The sequence below is a fragment of the Hylobates moloch genome, unplaced genomic scaffold, assembly GCF_009828535.3.
Source record: "Hylobates moloch isolate HMO894 unplaced genomic scaffold, HMol_V3 SCAFFOLD_6, whole genome shotgun sequence".
Lineage (NCBI taxonomy): Eukaryota > Metazoa > Chordata > Mammalia > Primates > Hylobatidae > Hylobates > Hylobates moloch.
The window spans coordinates 85,802,265-85,821,967 of NW_026652281.1; positions in this window are offsets into that span (position 1 = coordinate 85,802,265).

A 19,703-nucleotide genomic window follows, 5' to 3' on the forward strand; every position below is an offset into this window, starting at 1 on the left:
AAGATCACTACTGAGGCAGACGGGAAGAGCAGGAAATGGAGATGTCTCACACAATAAATTGTAAGCTTCTGCTGAGATGTGGTCTATGTCATGACCACTCAGATTCTACTGGCCAAAGTCAACCGCATAGCTAAGATGGTATCATAGGCATTGAGAAGTACACTTCTCCCTTAGAGACAAAGGTGGGTTGATACTTGCAAATGCTAGTAGGATCTACTATAACTCCCAATCTATATAAGCTGGGAGGAGACAGCAGAGCTTTCTGAAAAGAAAAGTGGGGTGCAATTTGCTAGAAGAATGGAAAAATCAGTCAACCTCTTCTGATATATATTGTAATCTCCCCTATTCAATGTCTGAAATCTCTTCTACTACTCAAGGCACTATCTACCCTCTCTCCGCCAGTGAAGGGGAACTCAGCTTGCAGAGGCAACTTAGTCTGTCTTTTGACCACTCTGCCAGCCTTCCAGGAGAAAAAGTAATGTAAAAGATTTCTTCAGCTCAAGCTATTACCATGTGAGGTACCATTATGACAGTATGGAGGAAAGATAAGAAATAAAGATCTCATGGCTCATTTTGGGGGCTTCACTAAAAGAAAAAGGAAAGAATGAAGCAGGGTGTGGAAGGAAAAAAGCAAGATAAAAAACCATTCCCTAAAGATATCTTTATTCTAATGTATGCAAAGCAATTAAAATGCTCTGCTACTTTATACATCTGCTACCCCAGAGTGATGGATTTGTGATCCTGAGCACAGGCAAGCTCCCTGTTTAGGGCAGAGGGCAGAGTCCTTGATCAATAGGAACACAACTTTTTTCTCGTTCATGTATCTCTGGATGAACTATTTACTTACACTTGCTTTTAATTTACTGGCCAACAATTAGAGCCGCCTAACAGGCCAACAAGCTGGCATGATGCACCCAATTATCTTCCGAAAATATATTTCTATGATTGGGGCTTTTAATTGCAGCTTAAATCAAATGCTCATGAACCCAGTTACCATCGAGGGAATGAGACCAGCTAATGAAATAATGAGGACTTTAACTCCAATTCAGAGGTAAAGGAACACAGAGAAAGGAGATTGTTCCTTTTTAAAATCTCCTTTCCTCTTATTTTATTTTTTTGAGATTGCCTTTGCAAACATTGAGGTCATAAATCCTACCATAAGGCAGCAATGTTACAAGATGGGCGGCTTGTTTCAGTCAGATCACAAATCGAACATGAGCTTGTTTTGTTTCCCGGGATTCACTTCCACATTGCCTGCCTGGGTTTGTGTGGGTTCCAAGGTTCTCACTCCTATTACTCTAGATCAAGTGGCTATGGCTTTGGAATTCAAATTTGCCAAATGGGCTCTCCTCTCAATGCCTTCACCTGCTGAACTTAAATGTGGAGCAGTACTTGCTTGCAGGGTCACGTGGGGAAGAAACAAGTATCCCTGGGATGGATTCATTTATGCAGATATGGCAGGAACCCAGAGCCAGAGCCACAGGCATCTCTTACACTAACTCATAGTGCTTAATTCAGATTACCTCCTTCTTATGAAGAGCCAATTTGCCAATTATCCCTGAAATTTTTGATCAGATGCCTTTTACCTAAGACACTGTGCCATGGGCTATGGCCTCCTGTGGTTCATTTAGTTCTGTCTGAAAGATGCGAGAGGGGCTTGGCTGAGAGTCGCAAACACTCCACCAGTTTGATTCGAGCAGGTCTTTATTCCTAGAAGTTCCACATACCTTTGAGTTTGCATCTGGACAATGTGTGTTGAAACAGCAACAGCAACAACTATAATAGCTTCCTTTATTTAGTGAAGCTGCTGTCTTTTCTAGCTGCAAATTAGTATCACCTTGGAAGCCGTAAAAAATACTGATGCCCACGCTCCCACTCCTAGAGATTCCAATTTCATGACTCTGAGCTGGGGCTCAAGCATCAATATTTTTAAATGCTCCCTAGATAATTCTCATGCACACTCAGGGTTGAGAACCACCAGCTTTATGACTCCAAGGTGCCAGGAATTGTGCAAAGAGATCTGAACCCACTTTCAATAACTGGAGTGAAGTATTATTATTTCCATTACATAGACAAATAAATAATGCCCAGAAGTGTTTAGTAACTCACCCAAGATCACTCAGCTAATAGGTAGTGATGACAGATTATTAGGATGAGGTGCTCAAAAGTGCAGGAAATATATAGGAAGAGGGTATTGGAATTGTTTGAGGTTTAAAGACCAGGGGAGTTGAGACAGCATGAAAATTGATGGAAGCAACTGGAGAGAGGCAGTCTTCTTTCCCAGAGACGGGGATGAGGTCCTTCGTGAGGGGACACACACCAGTGCAACAACTACATACTCTGTGCCTTCTTCTTGGCAGAAAATGGGGCAATTTACCTGGCCACGATGAAGAACAAGCTCACCCGAGAGGTGGAGAGGTGCCTGCAGAGAAAGTTTCTGGCTATTTTGTCTCATTCCTGCGTCCTCTATCTCTCCTTCCAAGAGAGCTCTTTTTCTCAGGTAGACAAAAATTTTTTTTTCTGCTGCTCTATCGAGGAAGAAACTTTTCTATTTTTGTCATTGCAGTCCAAAAGGGAATTGGGAGAGAAATCCGATGGCAACATGGAGAAGACACAGTTGGGAGAGAGAAGGCTCATGGGTGGCCTGGGAAATGGGTTGGGACTGAAAGTGAGTGGAAGATGAAACAGAGGGATGCCTCAGGCTGTCAGTGCAGACAACGGGAGGGTGTCGTTTTGAATCTGAATTATTTTGAAAGCCAGCTGGAGAATCCAGCCACCAAGTTTTGCCAAAGAGGAGATGAGCTGCTGTTGCATCTTACCTCTTGTGGACAAAGAGGCCAATCCTGGCCCCAGCTAAGACTTTGCTTTTGCTTTTTGTCTTGTTGGATTTGTGCTCAGTGCTTCTTCTGGCCCCTTCTTACCTACCTGTCTCCCTGCCATGTTCAGCTGGTTGAAAGAGTGCCCATTGCCCATTTTCTTTTTTTTTTTTGAGACGGAGTCTTGCTCTGTTGCCCAGGCTGGAGTGCAGTGGCGTGATCTTGGCTCACCGCAAGCTCTGCCTCCCAGGTTCACGCCATTCTCCTGCCTCAGCCTCCCGAGCAGCTGGGACTTCAGGCACCTGCCACCACGCCCGGCTAATTTTTTGTATTTTTAGTAGAGACAGGGTTTCACCATGTTAGCCAGGATGGTCTTGATCTCCTGACCTCGTGATCTGCCCACCTTGGCCTCTCAAAGTGCTGGGATTACAGGCATGAGCCACCGCGCCCAGCCAAGTGCCCATATTTTTTTTAGAGATATCTGGACTGTGGATGTAGTAGGAGAGTAGGAAACAGACATGAATTGTGGTTTGCCAGTCTCTCTGCTTTGTTCTTGTTCTTGTGCCAAGGATTGCTTTTTGGTGGGAGGAGGACAGTGGTACTAGAATCTTTAATCTGATTTGTTTACCTGTGTATCTCCAGTATAATGTCTGGTGTATAATAGGTGCTCAATAAATATATTTGAATGAATGGATAAAAAAAATGAAGTGGAAGAAAACTGGGAAAGCCACGGAGTCACCAGCCTGGGACTAAGAACATGGTGAGGCCATTTGAAGCAATTTCTCCTAAGACTTCTCCACTAATGTGATGGAATCATAGTCTAGGTGGAATACGGAATTGTCATGAAATGCCTCAACTTTTACCCTCCATAATTTCCCATGCCCACTTACAAGTGAGATGGGTTAGTGTGGTGAATCAGCATGATTGAATATCTTTGTGTGTGACAGGAAATACTACTTCCCTCAAAAAGTTTTGCAAGAATTAAAATACATAGTACATATAGATTGCTGACCAAAGAGCTTAATGAATGCATTGAGCATAATAAATGCAACATGAATGGTAGTTAATAATTACCAAGAAGAAAGCTGTGCCCTACCCAGTTGGCCCTGCATACTAAGGATCAGTTAATATGACCTTTTGGCTAGCTAGTTGTATTTCTTCTTTTCCCCCCTTTTCCCCTTTACCATTCATTTTCTTATTCATCTAGCTATAGTACCTACTTTGTGCTAAACTCTGAGCTAGATTCTGGGGTATGTGGTAATACCCCGGAGTGTTCCCTGCTGCCAATACCCTTGATGCTTTCTGTGGGGAAGACAGAGGTCATATCCCAGGATCCTCCTCTGTAGATAGTTCCATTCCTGTATGGCCGTGGGAAGAGCTGCTCTTCCTGTCACACAAACTCTGAAGGCAGTAATTTGACCCAGCTTGATTGGTGGCATCCTCAATATATGAGATGGAGAGCAGCTGGTCCTTTACTGGAATGTTCCTGTTTTAGAACCTTCTTAGACTCACTCCTGTTCCCTCAGGACTCTGCTCAAATGGTGCACCTTGGTGAGACTTTCTATTGCATCACCCTGTTTTATTTTCCTCAAAGCACGTACCAATGTCCAAAGTTTTTTTTTTTGTTGTTTGAAGTCTCGCTCTGTTGCCAGGCTGGAGTGCAGTGGCGTGATATTGGCGCACTGCAACCTCTGCCTCCCGGGTTCAAGCAATTCTCCTGCCTCAGCCTCCCGAGTAGCTGGGACTACAGACATGCACCACCATGCCGGGCTAATTTTTGTAGTAGACACGGGTTTTCACCATGTTGGCCAGGATGGTCTCAATCTCCTGACCTCAGATGATCTGCCTGCCTCGGCCTCCCAAAGTGCTGGGATTACAGGCGTGAGCGACTGTGCCTGGCGAGTTATTTTATTTATCTAACTATTTATTTGTTTGTGGTCTTTCTTTCCTTCTAGAATGTAACCTTCACAAGATCAGGGACCGTATATGCCCTTTCCATTGTTAGTGCTGATTGTACCTAGAATGGGACTGGCATATCATGGCATATCATGGTTACTTGGTGCATGTTAGTCATTAAAAGTGTGATCTGTTTCTAGACTCCCAGAGGCTCGTTTGGGCATCTCTTGGAGCTTCTGGAAGGTGGAATTTTCTGTTCCAGGTTGATAAGTTGACAAGCCCAGGTTGATAACTCTGACAACAGAGTTAAAGAAATCAGCCATAACCAGTGGACTTGACAGTGTCCTTTTAAGAGCTGGCATGGAACATTTGATAAAAATACAGTGAGAGATCAGAGCACAATGAATCATATTTGGGAGAAAATCTCTTTTAAAAAGTCCAGGGTAGGTCATGTTTTTTTCATGCTTGTCAACTTGGCTGAATAATTTGCTTAAAATAAATGGACGAGAATGGTAAGTTGCAATGTAAGGGGAATGAAACAGACTCCTGGCTCTATGTGCAACATGTCTCAGCCTCTGAAGGGTCTGGCTTGGGTGGTGGTGAGCTTTGTGGGTGGGGAGGTGGTTTATGCATTTAGACAGGGTCAAAGTCTTGGCATTAGCACAAGATTTCTGAGCATCAGCACATTAGCCAATTTCCAGTGCAAACAGATTTAATCCATCACTGATGCTGAAAGAAAGCTCTACATCTAAGATGTGTCAGCTTCTCAAATATAAGCTAAATGAGTTAATATCTTCTCATTGTTGTCTTTATTAAGCCTTAGTTAAACCATTCTTGGATAATGATGTGTCTTTGTCAGAGGTCTTTTAATAAAGTAAGTGTTCCTTTATATAATCTCTCTAAGGAGAATGCTGTGGCTTTGAAAGTTCAAGGAACTACAACATCCAAAATGTGAGTGACCAGGCTAATCCCCACCTTGTTGAGCCTAGGATTTTAGCAGCAGACCCCGAGAACAACTCAATATTGTGGCATGGGCTTTGGAGGTGAAATATACAGGCAGCTAGAGTTGGATGTCCTTTAGGGCATGGAGGGACAGGATGCTCTGGTGACAATGACAATGCAGGCACAGGGCCAATCTCGTCACCATGGGATATTCAGTTCTCGACTTAGTGCCAAAGCCATGGCATAGAGACGAGTGGAGAAAAACCAGAGAGATTGGTCCAGTTCTCTCTGCCTCCACCTGCCTATTAATAGGGATGTGAGGTCCAGGGAAATCCACATTTGGTTTATTGTTAATTCAGAGCTTGCTCGCCAGGCCCACCCTGCTAAGGCCAACCCCAGATTCCAGAATTGTTCTTCCTTCATCCTTTTTTCAAAAATCCCCTTGCTGTCACCTAACCATTTTGCTGTAACAAGCTGATGAACTAATTTATACTAATATAATGATGACGCATGTGCTAAATATCTCTTAAGATGACCTCAGTGATCTCCACCTCCTGAAATTTACAGCCTCATGTAATCCTGTCCCCTGGAGTAATTTGCTTCTGAGCAACAGAAAACCTCAATGTTGAGGGGCTGTCACTTTCATGATTAGATTACAAGCTATCACTGAAGCTTCTGACTTGCCAGCAGAGTCTCTCTATTGCCTTCTCAGCTTGCACATTTTAGGTGAAGCAAGTGTTCATGTTGGAGAAGCCCACGTGGAAAGGAGCTGAAGTTGGTTTCTGCATAAGAGCCAGCAGGAAACAGAAGCTCTCAGCCAATAATCCACAGTCTTGGGACACTGATGTTGCATCTTCAGAAGGATCAACTCACTACCTGGCAGTGGGGTTTGGAGATGTGCTTGGGGAGTTGGGGCAGACAGTCTATCCTTGGAGCCTCACTTCTTTTGTTACAAAGGGATAGTAACCCAACAACTCAAGGATTCCTACCAGCTTCCGAGTTTGGAAGCAGATCCCTCCCAGATGAACTTTCAGATGAGACCCCAGCCCTGGCTGACACCTGGACTGCAGCTTTGTGAGAGACCCTGTGGCAGAGATGTGCCACAGCTAAGCTGGGCCAGATTCCTTACCCACAGAAATGGTGGGATAATAAATGTATGTTGCTTTAAGCCACTACCTTCATGGTAATTTGTAGTTTAGCAGTGGATAACTTGTGTAACTGGCAAAGGTTTAACAGGTTACCTATTCTGGGGGGTAATGCATGTTAACAGGCAACAGCACTTTAACCAAAGAAGTGTGTCTCTAACATGAGGCTTGGAGAGGGCAGATTGGACACGACATGGAGCATAAATAGGGAGAGATTGTGGGAGCTTCTGGAGCCTGTTTTTGAGGTTTGCCAAAAGAGCCCTCCTCAATTGTGTGGATCTGTTTCTCAGTTGCTTCCTTCTGAAGAAGTCCTCTCCAAATGACAGCTGGTCATCACCCAAAGCTCAGCCCTCCTGTCCTGCAGCAGCAGAATAAATCTATCTTCTTGAGTTTTCATGCTGACATCTATTTGAATGGCTTCCCATACATTTGCTTGGCAATTACCAATCTACAATTTCTCTCTTTTCCTTATAAATCAACACTCTCTCAAAATGGGAAGGCACACTCTGCCAAACCACGTGCTTGAGTGGTTAGGAGCATTGGTCTTGGAAGCCTCATTCCCTGCCTCAGTCATGCTCCTCCCCTTCCTAGCTGTGTAAGGTGACCTTTCAGTACCTCAGTTTCCTCGTTGCAAAGTAGGGTTAAAGTCATGCCGATATCCATGTGGTTGTTATAAAGATTGAATGTAAATCCCTTAGAACTCAGTATTGATTTCTTACTAAATACTAAGTAATGAGTAAGTATTCAGTTAGCATTTGGGATTGTTATGACTGTAACCAATTGTCTCCTGAAATGCTTGACTGCCCTCAAGGCTTGGACAATAGAATATAGGTCTTCCCTCTCGACCTGTATCATTGTCTCGAGGTTATTGCTTCTTAAAATAGAGATGAGGATGTACCTGTGTCCCAAGGTTCCACATCTCTTCCTTCCAGAACATCCTGCTTTCTTCTCCAAGAATATCTGGGGAAACTGGGACCTTATCCAGCTTTACCTCCCACCTCTGCAACTTGAGTGGATCATTTCTCCCTTCTGGACCTCAGCGTCCTCACCTGTAAGATGGGGCTAAAAGAAGCCCAGTGTTCCTTGAGGGGCTGTGGTGAGAGGTAAAGAAATAAGAATTTGAAGGGTGTTGGGAGACTGAGATGAAGTTAGAAGGAGGGAAGCTTAAAAGAAGGCCCCAGGCCGGGCGCGGTGGCTCACGCTTGTAATCCCAGCACTTTGGGAGGCCGAGGCGGGCGGATCACGAGGTCAGGAGATCGAGACCACGGTGAAACCCCGTCTCTACTAAAAATACAAAAAAATTAGCCGGGCGTGGTGGCGGGCGCCTGTAGTCCCAGCTACTCGGAGAGGCTGAGGCAGGAGAATGGCGTGAACCTGGGAGGCGGAGCTTGCAGTGAGCCGAGATTGCGCCACTGCACTCCAGCCTGGGTGACAGAGCGAGACTCCGTCTCAAAAAAAAAAAAATAAATAAATAAATAAAAAAATAAAAGAAGGCCCCAGGCCCTGGTCTTCTCATCAGGACCCCAAGAAAGAGTGGTGGTGACTGCCATCTCCCCCAGGACAGTGGGTGCTTGAGACAGAGTCTGGATCTTATCCATTTCCAGGCCCAGGACACAGGGGGCACTTGGCAGATGTTTGTTGAATGAATGTCTGAGTGAGTAAGTGAGTGAGTGAGTGAGATTGTGCCTTTTCTAAGTGCCTGGGGCTCGCAGGGGAGAGAGCCCCTCAAAGCATGGAGACCTAGTGGTTTGAGAAATAAAGACCTGGTGAATTGGCCTTCTAGCCTGGGCTCAGGTCATGCTTCTGCCATACTGAGGACACATTGTGATTTTCATTACAGCTGGAATTTTTGGTTTCAGAGGCCTGGGCCCAGACGGCATGGGTGAGCTGGGCAGATTTTTCCAGTCCTGCACCTAGAATGGAAGGGATGGGACAGTCTTGCTAACCAGAACACCGAGACTGGTCTCAGGCATGCCTCAAGGTGGAGTGGTGAGTGGATGTTTTGATGGTGATATTTGCCTAGGCTCACCACCCAGAAGCCGGGCATAAGAATCTGAGGTTTCCAGGTGACAGTCCAAGGTCAGAGAGAAGGGGGCCCTGGAAAGCCCTGGGTTGAGGCCTGGCAGGGAGTTTCCTTGTTGCTGGTGGGGATCCCGGGCAGACAGCTATGACCCTGCCTTGGCCCTTGTCACACTGAATAGCATCATGTGACCTCCCAGAGACAGACCGAGGGTCCTGGAAGGGCAAAGGTCTTGGCTGGTTTATCTGGGGCCCCAGTGCCAGGGGCTGGCAGTGGGTAACAAATAAACAGGTGAATGAACCAATGCACAGAAGGAGGGTGTGGAGGAAGAAAGCTCAGGTGTGCTGGAAAGGACAACAATCGGGAAGCTGGGAGACTCCACCTCCTGCATGACTCTGGGTCAGTCATGTTCCTTGCTCTGTCCACGATTTCATCCTCTGTAAGGAAAGGGACCACTTCGATTGGGTCTCAGACTGGGGGCCCACAGGCCACACCAGGTCCTAAATGAGTTTTGTTTGGCCAGCAATAAATTTAAAAATATAAAATTTGGATGCATTTAGGCAGGGGACACATGCTATTCAGTTGTCCACAGTAGCACTTCTCACTAGTGTATAATCTCACTAGTAGGCCCTGACCACTTTACAAGTTTATGAGGTCTGCTTGGCCCCATAGGCATCTGGATTGGCTAGCCCTGGCATCAGAAGTCTCTAGGGGTTTGGGGTTTGGCATGCTAAAATTCTATTAAAACAAGAGGGATAATCAATAGAGTAAAACAGAAGAAAAGGAACAGAAAGAGAGAGAAAGAAAAAGAAAACAGAAAGTGGAGGACGAGGACATGGAAGTGGGAAAAGAGACACGGAAGAAGAAAAGTTTTTTTCCCAATATTCACCCTAACCTATCCCTTGGGTCAAAAGAAAACCCATGGCCACCTCAGAAGAAAAGAGCATAAAAAGAAGAAGAAAACAACCCACCCCTTTTTTAAAGCAGCTCTGTGCTGGACTATATTTAAAATAAAAATGAGTTTCATGATATGCAATATAGTCTGACTGATGTTTACAAAACTGATGTACTGAGCTCACAAGGTTTACCACTCTGCATCACCAATGGCTTTTGCAAATACGTAGTCTCTCCCTCCAAAACACATAACATCATCTTTCAGATAGAATTTCCATTTGTTCTTGCTTCTCTTGGCCTGGAAGACACTCCCTTTCTCGGAGCTTCTAGACACTGCCCAGGAGGCCTGACCATGGGCTGGGACTGGGGTTGCATCCATTGCTGCTCCACAAGGTGTCAGCCTTCTTTGGAGGTCAGTATACCCTTCAGGTTCGAGTGGCTTTGGCGAATGACACAGACCTTGCCTCTGGGGCTCCCCATGGCCACAGGGGTCCAGGCTGTTTCTGCATCCAAACCCAGGAGGAGCCCAGGGATGGGAGAGGCAGAGCCCAGAGCTCCTGCAGCCCTGGCCAGGGTGCTGAATTATTAATGTTCATTTCAGTTATCCTTTGGTTCAGCAGAAATATGACAAAGCAATCTCAGATAATGAAATCACCCACATTTTCTGCTGTTCACAGCAGGCTTTCGGGGACAAATTTTGCCCCCACCTTCCCAGTGCTGATTGAGTTACATGTTTACTGGTGGGGGTGTAACTCCCAAGTTATTGATCGGTGTGTAGTACATAGATTAGAGTGACCTGAGGACCTTTTCTTCAGCAGGTCAGTGACTGTTCATAGCCAGCCAGTGGAAGAGGAACCTCTGCAGAACAAACAACTGTCATTTCACAGAGGGTCTCTGGGGGGACCACGCAGCCCTGTTCCAGCCCGGAAAATCACCATTTTTCTCCCTGCTCCTCTCTCTCAATCTACCTGCCACTGAACCGTCACACTGCGAATGCCATCTAAGGCCCATCAAAATGCTTTTATAAGGAGGAGAAGGGATTTTCCTACAGTTATGCTGCTTTCTTTTCAATCTTTCCCATCTCTCCCCTCTGCCATCTCTTTGTGGCCATTTAATGTAAAAAAAAAAAAAAATCAAGTTCACAATCCAAGCAATCAGAAAACAAAAATTACAATGAATCATTCGGAAATTCTGGGATGCCAAATCAGGTCTAACTGACTTTCCAGTGGGCTGAATCTCACACTCAGTCATGTTTTGTTTCCTCGTGGTGATCACATCACCTCCAAGGTGATGCAAAACACCAACTTTAGTTGTCTACATTTTAAAATTGGGAATATCACATAAATATCCAGAAGCATGATTTCTCCTATAATATCAGAAGATCTGGCTAACCCAAGCCCACAGAGTAACAATTATCTGGTGATGAAACTTGAAAGTCAGTGTATTTTATTTTTTTTCAATTCTTTGAACATTGGCAACGTATGAAACCTTATGAATTCGGAAACTGATTAACTAGCATACACCATTTTCTGATGCCAAAAGAAAGGCAGAAGAAGAAATTGGTGGGTTTTGCCATAAATATAAGTGGAGTTTACATGACATTACCCCTTGAGGTGTTTGTCTTCAAAGTGGTATTTCCTTTTGAAATATTAATAGCTAGTTAACCATTGTTCACAGAGCTTCAATTACTCTAACCTTCAACCTTTATAGAAGATAAGAACACCCCTAGCCAAAGAATAAAAATTATTTTCCAGGATGCAGTAGTGTGGCCAGATCAATATCACCCCAGGGAAGGGGGTAAAATCACGTTGAGGACAGACGTGGTGCAGAGCAGATACCTGCACTTGGGAAAGCTCCTGTGGGCCAGTTGGATGGTGCCTGGCTTCTAATGGTGACACTGGGTGATGTTTGGTGATTGTCAGCTATTGAGTAAACCTCTTGGTGACACTTGGTGATTGTGTGTTATGCTGTTCACATTGAGTGAATGTTTTGGGATGTTCTCAACTCTCCTTTGCATCCCTGAATAAATCCTGATGAATTAGTCATGGGACTCTACTTTCTTAGGCTCAATTAGGCCTGTAGGGCAGGGACCCCTTTATGGAGCTGCTTTGAGCTCCATGATGTCTCTGGCTGGAGTCAGAGCTGAGCGATCGGCTTGGGTTGAGGTTGAGCTTGGGGGTTACCATGTCTGCACCCACCTCGTGGAATGTGGAAATAAAAGGACATAAACACATAAAACATCATCCTTTTAAAAACTCAGGACTGGATCTTTAGCCTCCTAACATATAGTGCCCAAAAATGTCTCTGGCAAGCAATCAAACATGTACAGAAGACAAGAAAAGACAACAACCTCAAAAAAAAAATTAGGAGATAAATCCAGCTATCCTAGGAGAATCTCCCTGGAGGTCATCTTGTCCAGCCCCTTGCCTCTAGACAGGTTGGCCCTGGCCCCATCTCAGAAGGATGGAGGCTTGTTCTCTTTACTGGGCCTTGTCCCCCTGTCCCCTACCAGTGCCCCCAGGCATAGTGGGGAATTTTGTATCACTGGTCAGCACAGCCTTTTGGTTTGCCTGTGGACTGTGAACCTCTGGCCAGTCCTTCAGAAACCCTTCATCTGCCTCTCCCCTCCCTAGTGAGTGTCTCTATTATTTGCCCATGATCAGCTTCTCAGAGCACCCCTGACTTTTATTTTCTCCCCGCGAACATTATCTATATGTCCAATTCATCCCGAAATAGCCAGGCCCAGTCATCCCATAATACCCTGATCCTGTGTCACTCAAAACCGGGGCCCGGCAGGAGCTCTGAGCTCTTCTTCCTGTCCCTTTCTCTTCTTTAATAAGCACACCCCGGGCTTCAGTCAATGCTGCTCCTCCAGATTCATGGGTTTGCTGGTTCTGCAGCAGCCCCGGATCCTGGCAGATAAATCTCCCCCAGAGCTGTAAGCACAGACAGAGGTGAAAGGCTCAGCCGGGTCCTCAGAGAGGTGACTGTGCAGACACCAGATTTATCACCCACCCTGTCCCCTAGGGCATCACTTCCTTGACCTTCAGGATGATACAGATGCCAGGGTATGGTTTTTTGTTTCTGTGAGGGACTTAGATGTCAAAGGTACTATTTCCAGAGATCCATCCCCCAACCTTGTCCTTGGTGACAAATGGAGAGACTGGCCACGTGGGAGGCGAGGAGCACTTTGGTTCCCCAAGGAAGGAGTGGCTGTGCTGCTGGCCTCACTGAGGACTCACCAGCACTGGAGGGAAATGCACTGATTTCTTGCATGCCTTCCAGGGCCACTCTGGGTTAATTTTAGCTGCTTCTATGCCCCTGTATGGGCCACACATTTTTCCTCCTTAACCACGTCCAAGGCTCTCTTCTTGCATAGCCTCAGGGCCTTCCCAAGCGAAATTGAGACATGTGCTTATGACAGTGTGTTTCCATGAAGACAGATCACTCTCCCTCCAAGGTCAAAGCTCCCGCTGGCCAGGCTCTTTGGCAAACAATCCGTCAAGCAGGGCAGCGGGCAGCAGACAGTTAGCTCTCAGGCCCCTCGCTGGCCGCCTCGTCAAAGCCGTTCAGAGGATTACTGTGCCCTGCAGAACTTTTCTCCTTCCACTGTCTGTCGGTGTCTCCCCTCCTGCCCCACCCGGCCCTCCCCGCACAGAGGGATAAGCTGGCATAATATCAGAAATTATGACAGGGATCCAGAAGGCAAAACAAATCTTTACTCAGAAATTGGGAAATTTCTCAGTCATTTTGCAAGGCAAGAGTCATGGTCCCTCATGAGGTTAAAACAAACCAAACAGAACAGTGAAGACATAACTTGCTGGGCCTCTCTCCCATGCACTGGCAAGGCCTGGGGCTTGCTCTCCGCTAGCCTACGGCACAGTGCCTGGCATGTGTGAACCTCCTTTCTTTGTTTATTCAACATTTATTAAACTCCTACTATTGGTCTGTTACATGGTCTCTGCCCTCTTGGAGCTTACCGCCTTGTAGAAGGTGTCAAGCCATCAAGAAGTGGAAGAGAGAGATGGGAGATCATGGACTGGGAAAAGTGTTACAAAGGTTACCATGGTGGGCAGCCTCTAAGACGGTCCCCAGTGATTCCGCCTTCTGGTAGTCATAAAAACAGACTTCTGTTTTGCTTGTCACCAATCTCTCTCTCTCTCTCTCAGACCTCCCTCTGATGGAAGCCAGCGGCCACATGTGCATATCCCTGTGAAAGGTGCATGTGGCAAGAAGCTGATGTCTGCAGCCAATGGCCAGCAAGGACCCCACGTCTATCAGCAGCATTGAGGGTGAGCTTGGAAGTGGGTCCTGCCCCATTTGAGCTTTGAGATGACCACAGCCTCAGTCAATGCCTTGCTTCCAGTCTGTGAGCCAGCCTGAGCCAGAGAACTCAGTTAAGCTGAGGCTGAATTCCTGACTCACAGAAACTGCAAGATAATAAGTATTTATTTTCAAGCTATTACATTTTAGGGTATTTTTTTTTCTACAGAGGAATAGATTACTAATGTAGGTATCAAATGGAGTTTTCTGATAGAGATTTATTTGCAGAGGAAACCCCATTTGAATGGGACAGCCAGGAAAGGCCTCACTGAGGGCATAATTAAAGATGAGGATTGATGGATAAGTAGGACCAGCCATACAACAAGCTGGAGGAACAGCATTCCAGACAAAGGGAATAGCATGTGCAAAGACTCCTAGGCAGGAAAGAGCTTGGGTTATTTTAAGTCTTGTGGTTTGAGGCCAGGTGCAGTAGCTCACACGTGTAATCCCAGCACTTTGGGAGGCTGAAGCAGGTGAATCACTTGAGATCAGGAGTTCAAGACCAGCCTATTGAACATGATGAAACCCCGTCTCTACTAAGAATACAAAAATTAGCCAGGTGTGGTGGCAGGTGCCTGTAATCCCAGCCACTCAGGAGGCTGAGGCAGGAGAATTGCTTGAACCCAGGAGGCGGAGGTTGCAGTGAGCTGAGATCACACCTTGCACTCTAGCCTGGGTGACAGAGTGAGACTCCATCTCAAAAAAGAAACAAACAAACAAATAAAAGTCTGGGCGCGGTGGCTCATGCCTGTAATCCCAGCACTTTAGGAGGCCGAGGTGGGCAAATCACGAGGTCAGGAGTTCGAGACCAGCCTGACCAACATGGTAAAACCCTGTCTTTACGAAAAATACTAAAATTAGTCTGGCATGGTGGCATGTGCCTGTAATCCCACCTACACAGGAGGCTGAGGCAGGAGAATTGCTTGAACTCAGGAGGCGGAGGTTGCAGTGAGCTGAGATCGCACCATTGCACTCCAGCTTGGGCAACAGAACAAGACTCTGTCTCAAAAAACAAACAAACAAATGACAACAACAACAACAAACAACCAGAAAAAAAACAAAAAAAAAGAGTTATAGCTTGAGAGTTAAGAGTAGTATCTGAACACTACACTATCTCCTTTATTTCACTGTCTTTAGTCTTTAACTCAGCTTTGAATTGGGCATTAATATTCCTATCTAATTCCTGGGAAAACAGAGGCAGAGATTTCAGTCACTAGCTGAAAGATTTCAGGCACAGCCAGAAAGAGGCAGGGTGTGGATTCAAGCCTAGGCTTCTCTGAATCTAGAACTTGTGTGATCATTCTGCCTCTTAATACCACTTGCTTCCATTCAACCACTTCTTAGACCTCCCCCGTTCTCTTGCGTTGTCTGAGTTGTTTGAGGTACATATGGTTTCTGTCCTGAGGTAGCTCACAATTTGGAGAGAGAGAGAGAGATGCTAACGACTAACATTTTCCCAGGGCTTTACTCATCTGTTCCTCATAAAAGCCCTGCAAAGCAGCTGGCATGGGGAAAAGGTACCCATTTAAAGAGAGAGAAGGTGAAGCCCAGAGGGCAATAAATGATCAGCACAAGGGCACATTGTTAGGAGGGAGCAAAATGAGATCTTGACCCCAGAGCCTCTGCCCCTGATTTTCAAACCCTTTCTTCTACCCCACACGGCCCTGTGGTCCGCAGGATGCCTCCAAGAAAGGCAGAGAATCCTTTCTAAAGTCAAGACCACCCCCTTCATAATCCAGCACTTGTGCAAAACTAGATTTTCTTTTCAGAGACAGGGTCTTGCTCTGTCACCCAAGGTAGAGTGCAGTGGCACAATCATAGCTCACTGCAGCCTCAACCACTTGGGCTCAAGTGATCCTCCCACCTCAGCCCCCTGAGTAGCTGGGACTGCAGGTGTGCACGACTATGCCCAGATAATTTTTAAATGTTTTTTAGAGACAGGAGTCTCACTGTGTTGCCTAGGCTGGTCTCAAACTCCTAGTCTCAAGCTATTCTCTTGCCTCGGCACCCCAAAGTGTTGGAATCACAGGGGTGAGCCACTGTGCCTGGCCCTAAAACTAGATTTTTATGAATTGCTGGTGTTCAAATTGTGGCACGTGAGTGTAGGATAATCTTTGCACAACAGCTGAATGTGGGATCATCATTTATGCTACACGAAATTCTTCAACTTTACAGCTTTCCCCATTGGCTTTGCTTAAATAACTAGACTTTTTGGCTCATTACTTTGAAACACTTGAGGAACAGCCAAAATTTGCAGGGCTGCTTTTATCTTGCAAAGTGAATCACTTACCCTTTCATCACTTACCTACCTCTCACTACGCTTTTAGTCTTAGTTTAGATGTAACTTCCTCAGCAAGGCCTTGTCTGACTTTCCAACCAAATGAGGTCTCCCCTGTTAGGCTTTCACATTAGCACCCTATGTATCTCCTTCTTAGCTCTCACTCCAATATGTTACTATATATTAACTTGGGAGTCTATCTACTCAATGTCTTCCATACTAAACTGTAAACCAAGGGTCCTCAACCCCTGGGCCGATTACTGCCTGAGCTCCACATCCTGTCAGATCAGTGGCAGCATTAGATTCTCAAGAGTGACAACCCTATTGTGTAAGTTTTCCCATACTCTACATGCCAGGGATCTAGGTTTTGTGCTCCTAATGAGAATCCAATGACTGATGATCTGAGGTGGAGCAGTTTCAACCCATAACCACCCTGCTACACCTGATCCTTGGAAAACTTGTCTTCCATGAAACTGGTCTCTGGTGCCAAAAAGGTTGGGGACAGCTACTGTAAATCTTATGCCAGCAGAGCAAGTCCATTTGCAGCTTGCTGTTAAATATCTGTCCAGCCAAGTTTTTGGGACAGGGTTAGGATCTGGTGAATTTTGTTGAATTAAAATGATGCAATTTGACCTATCACAAACAATCTGGGGAGGCACTTTTCTGAGTTGTGTGCATGGGGAAGATGGAAGGAATACCTCTGGGGTGGGAGTGACATTGGACTTGAACAACCAGAATATTACAACAACAAAAATACTAATAGTAACTAACATTTGTTGAACATTCACGATGTTTCCATAAGTGTTTTAAGTATATCATATGTTCAATAGTTTCAAGCAGTGATTTAGAGACAGCTGGTTGTTTTGCATACAGATTTTCTCACATGCGAGTGATAAGATGACCAACTTGTCCTGGTTTCCCTGGGGCTGTGAAAATCTAGCATTCCAGGAACCGTCCCTCAGGCTCAGGCAAAACATCCTATGTTTCCTTCCCATCCTACTGAGGGAAAATAGGGGACTGTAGCCTCCCCCCCAAAAAAAGAGGTTTTATAAGAGAAAGGGGAGAGAGGAGAGAGGGGGAAAACCAGCAGAGAATCTGGGAATAGTGAATCTTGTTTGCTTTTGGCAGGTGTGTGTGTGTGTGTGTGTGTGTGTGTGTGTCTATGTCTATGTCACTGGGGAGGGGTAAACTGATTAGTTAGCAGCTAGAACAGAGGCCAGGCTATGCATTCTGTCCTTGAACAGGACAGATAGAGAGATTAAAGCAAACAATTTTAATTGTTTATGGTGTCTCCAGAAAACTCTGAGTTTAGTTGTGCAGTGCTATGTGGTGGGCTGCTGTGTGCTGTCCTGGCTGGATCCTTCCACCAACACTTCACCTAAGTTGGCCAAGTCTTCACCATGTCCCTTATCAGAATTTCTTCAGAGACTGTGTTAAGCTTAACACAGTCTCTGAAGAAATTAAGTATAAACACCAGGCATGGGGAACACAGAACCAGGAAGACCTCCATTCTAAAAATGAGGGAAGAGGAATTCGCATTAGGAAGGGAAGGTGTTTATTCTCCCTGTTCTTCATGTGAAAAGCTTCAGCCTTCAGTTACCTGCCCCAAGTAAATGCCACTCTGAGTCATCAAAGTGTTCATGGAAGCTCTGAGTGTTTGCTTACGGAACTTGCGGTCCCTAGAGGAAGTTCTGCTCACCCTGTGGTGCAGGCAGATGAGGGTTACATGCTTCTAAATGAAGATTCTAGACACAGGTAATGCTTGTCTGTAGAAACACTCTCTGTTCCCAGATAGCAGACAAAGAAGTGGAAAATGCATTTCTCAATGACTGGAAAACACATCCTGGGCCCTAAGGATGAGGAGGATTCCTAGATGTAACAAAAAATGCTCTCATTCTTGCATGGCTCCCAAAGCTCTCCGATTTTAGAAGAAAGCTTTGTATAGAGAAAGAGGTGGGAGCAGGAAGGCTGAGTTCTTCATTCTTGGCTTTGATCTTTCAAAGCCATTCCTTTCTTCATTCTCTCATTCACTTTTATTTCTATTTATTCATTCATTTGCTCATTAATTCCTTTATTTTTACACATTCACAGGTTTGCTTTTTGCTTTATATGTTTATTCTCCCCACCCCTACCCCATTCTTGTAAGTTTTTACTGGGCACTTTCTATGTGCTCAGGGTTGTGTTGAGTGTTCTAGGCCAGAAGGTGATCCCTTCCTTAGGGAGTGCTCCTTCCCACTGGGGTGTCAGACTCCTCCCCCAAATCTTAATCCATGGCAGCTTGGACAGAGTTCCAGTGGTCAGCCTTGGAGGATGTCCATCTGGGATCACTGGTCACTGCAGCTTCATAAGGAGGTCCTAGAGGCTCTCCAGAGTCATTAGAGGCCTTTGTGGCCATGCCTCTGGAGACTGGGCCCTGATGGGAGGTCAATACGATAGTTCTGACCTAAAGGTGGATTTTCTCCTGGCTGAGTCATATTGGGAAGGTTTTCACTGGCCGTGTGTAGAGGGTGATGACAAAAGTAGGTAGGATCTGACTAATGTGAGCAGCCCTGTCTACGCAGCTTCAAGCATCTGAGGCTCCAGAGATAGGATTGTATTTGTCCCAAATTTCTCAAAATAAACTACAGGAAACCAAACTGAGTGGGAGTTCAGTGGCCACACAACAAAATTCCAAGGCAGGCTGGCCAAGGCTGAGTGTCTTGTCTTCCTGTGCTCTGCTGAGCACTCGGCTGTGCTGTCAACTAGTCCTGGGCTAAGCATGGGGAGGGGGGACTCAGGAGGGGAAAAGCAGCAACTCAGCCCCTGCTTTTGAAGGGTACAAGAAAATAACATGGAACACAAAATAAGCAACAATTTTATACCATTTTTTCTTTACAATGCTGTTCTCATTTGAACCTTACTTGGGCTGAGTGAGGAGGTGGAATATTATTCCTTTCATTTTACAAGTGAGGCAAGTCACACAGCTAGTAGAGAGCAGAGTCTGGATTTGAACCCAGGCCTGTGTGATTCCAAATGGGTGTCAGTGCCATGAACCCATATCATAGGATGTAACAGGTAAGAGCTAGGTTATGACCTTCTTAGGGGGGACTTGGAGATAGGGAGAGGATATGTGGCTGACCATAGTCAGAGGAGGCTTCTTGAAGAAGGTGGAGTTTCCCTTGGGTGGTGGAGTCAGAACTGGTTATAAATTTACCTTTCCTTTACCCTCCCAGCCTCCTTGATGAAGCAGGGAATGGGTTTCACCTGCCAGCTCTCAGGTCTGCCTGGGAAATGAGAAACATATCTTGTATTCCTCATTAATGTCAAGGGCATAAGACCTGAATGGCTCAAAGAATTTAATCATTCAATAGGCAGTTTTGCCTGAGAGCAGAAATAAGAACTGACATGGA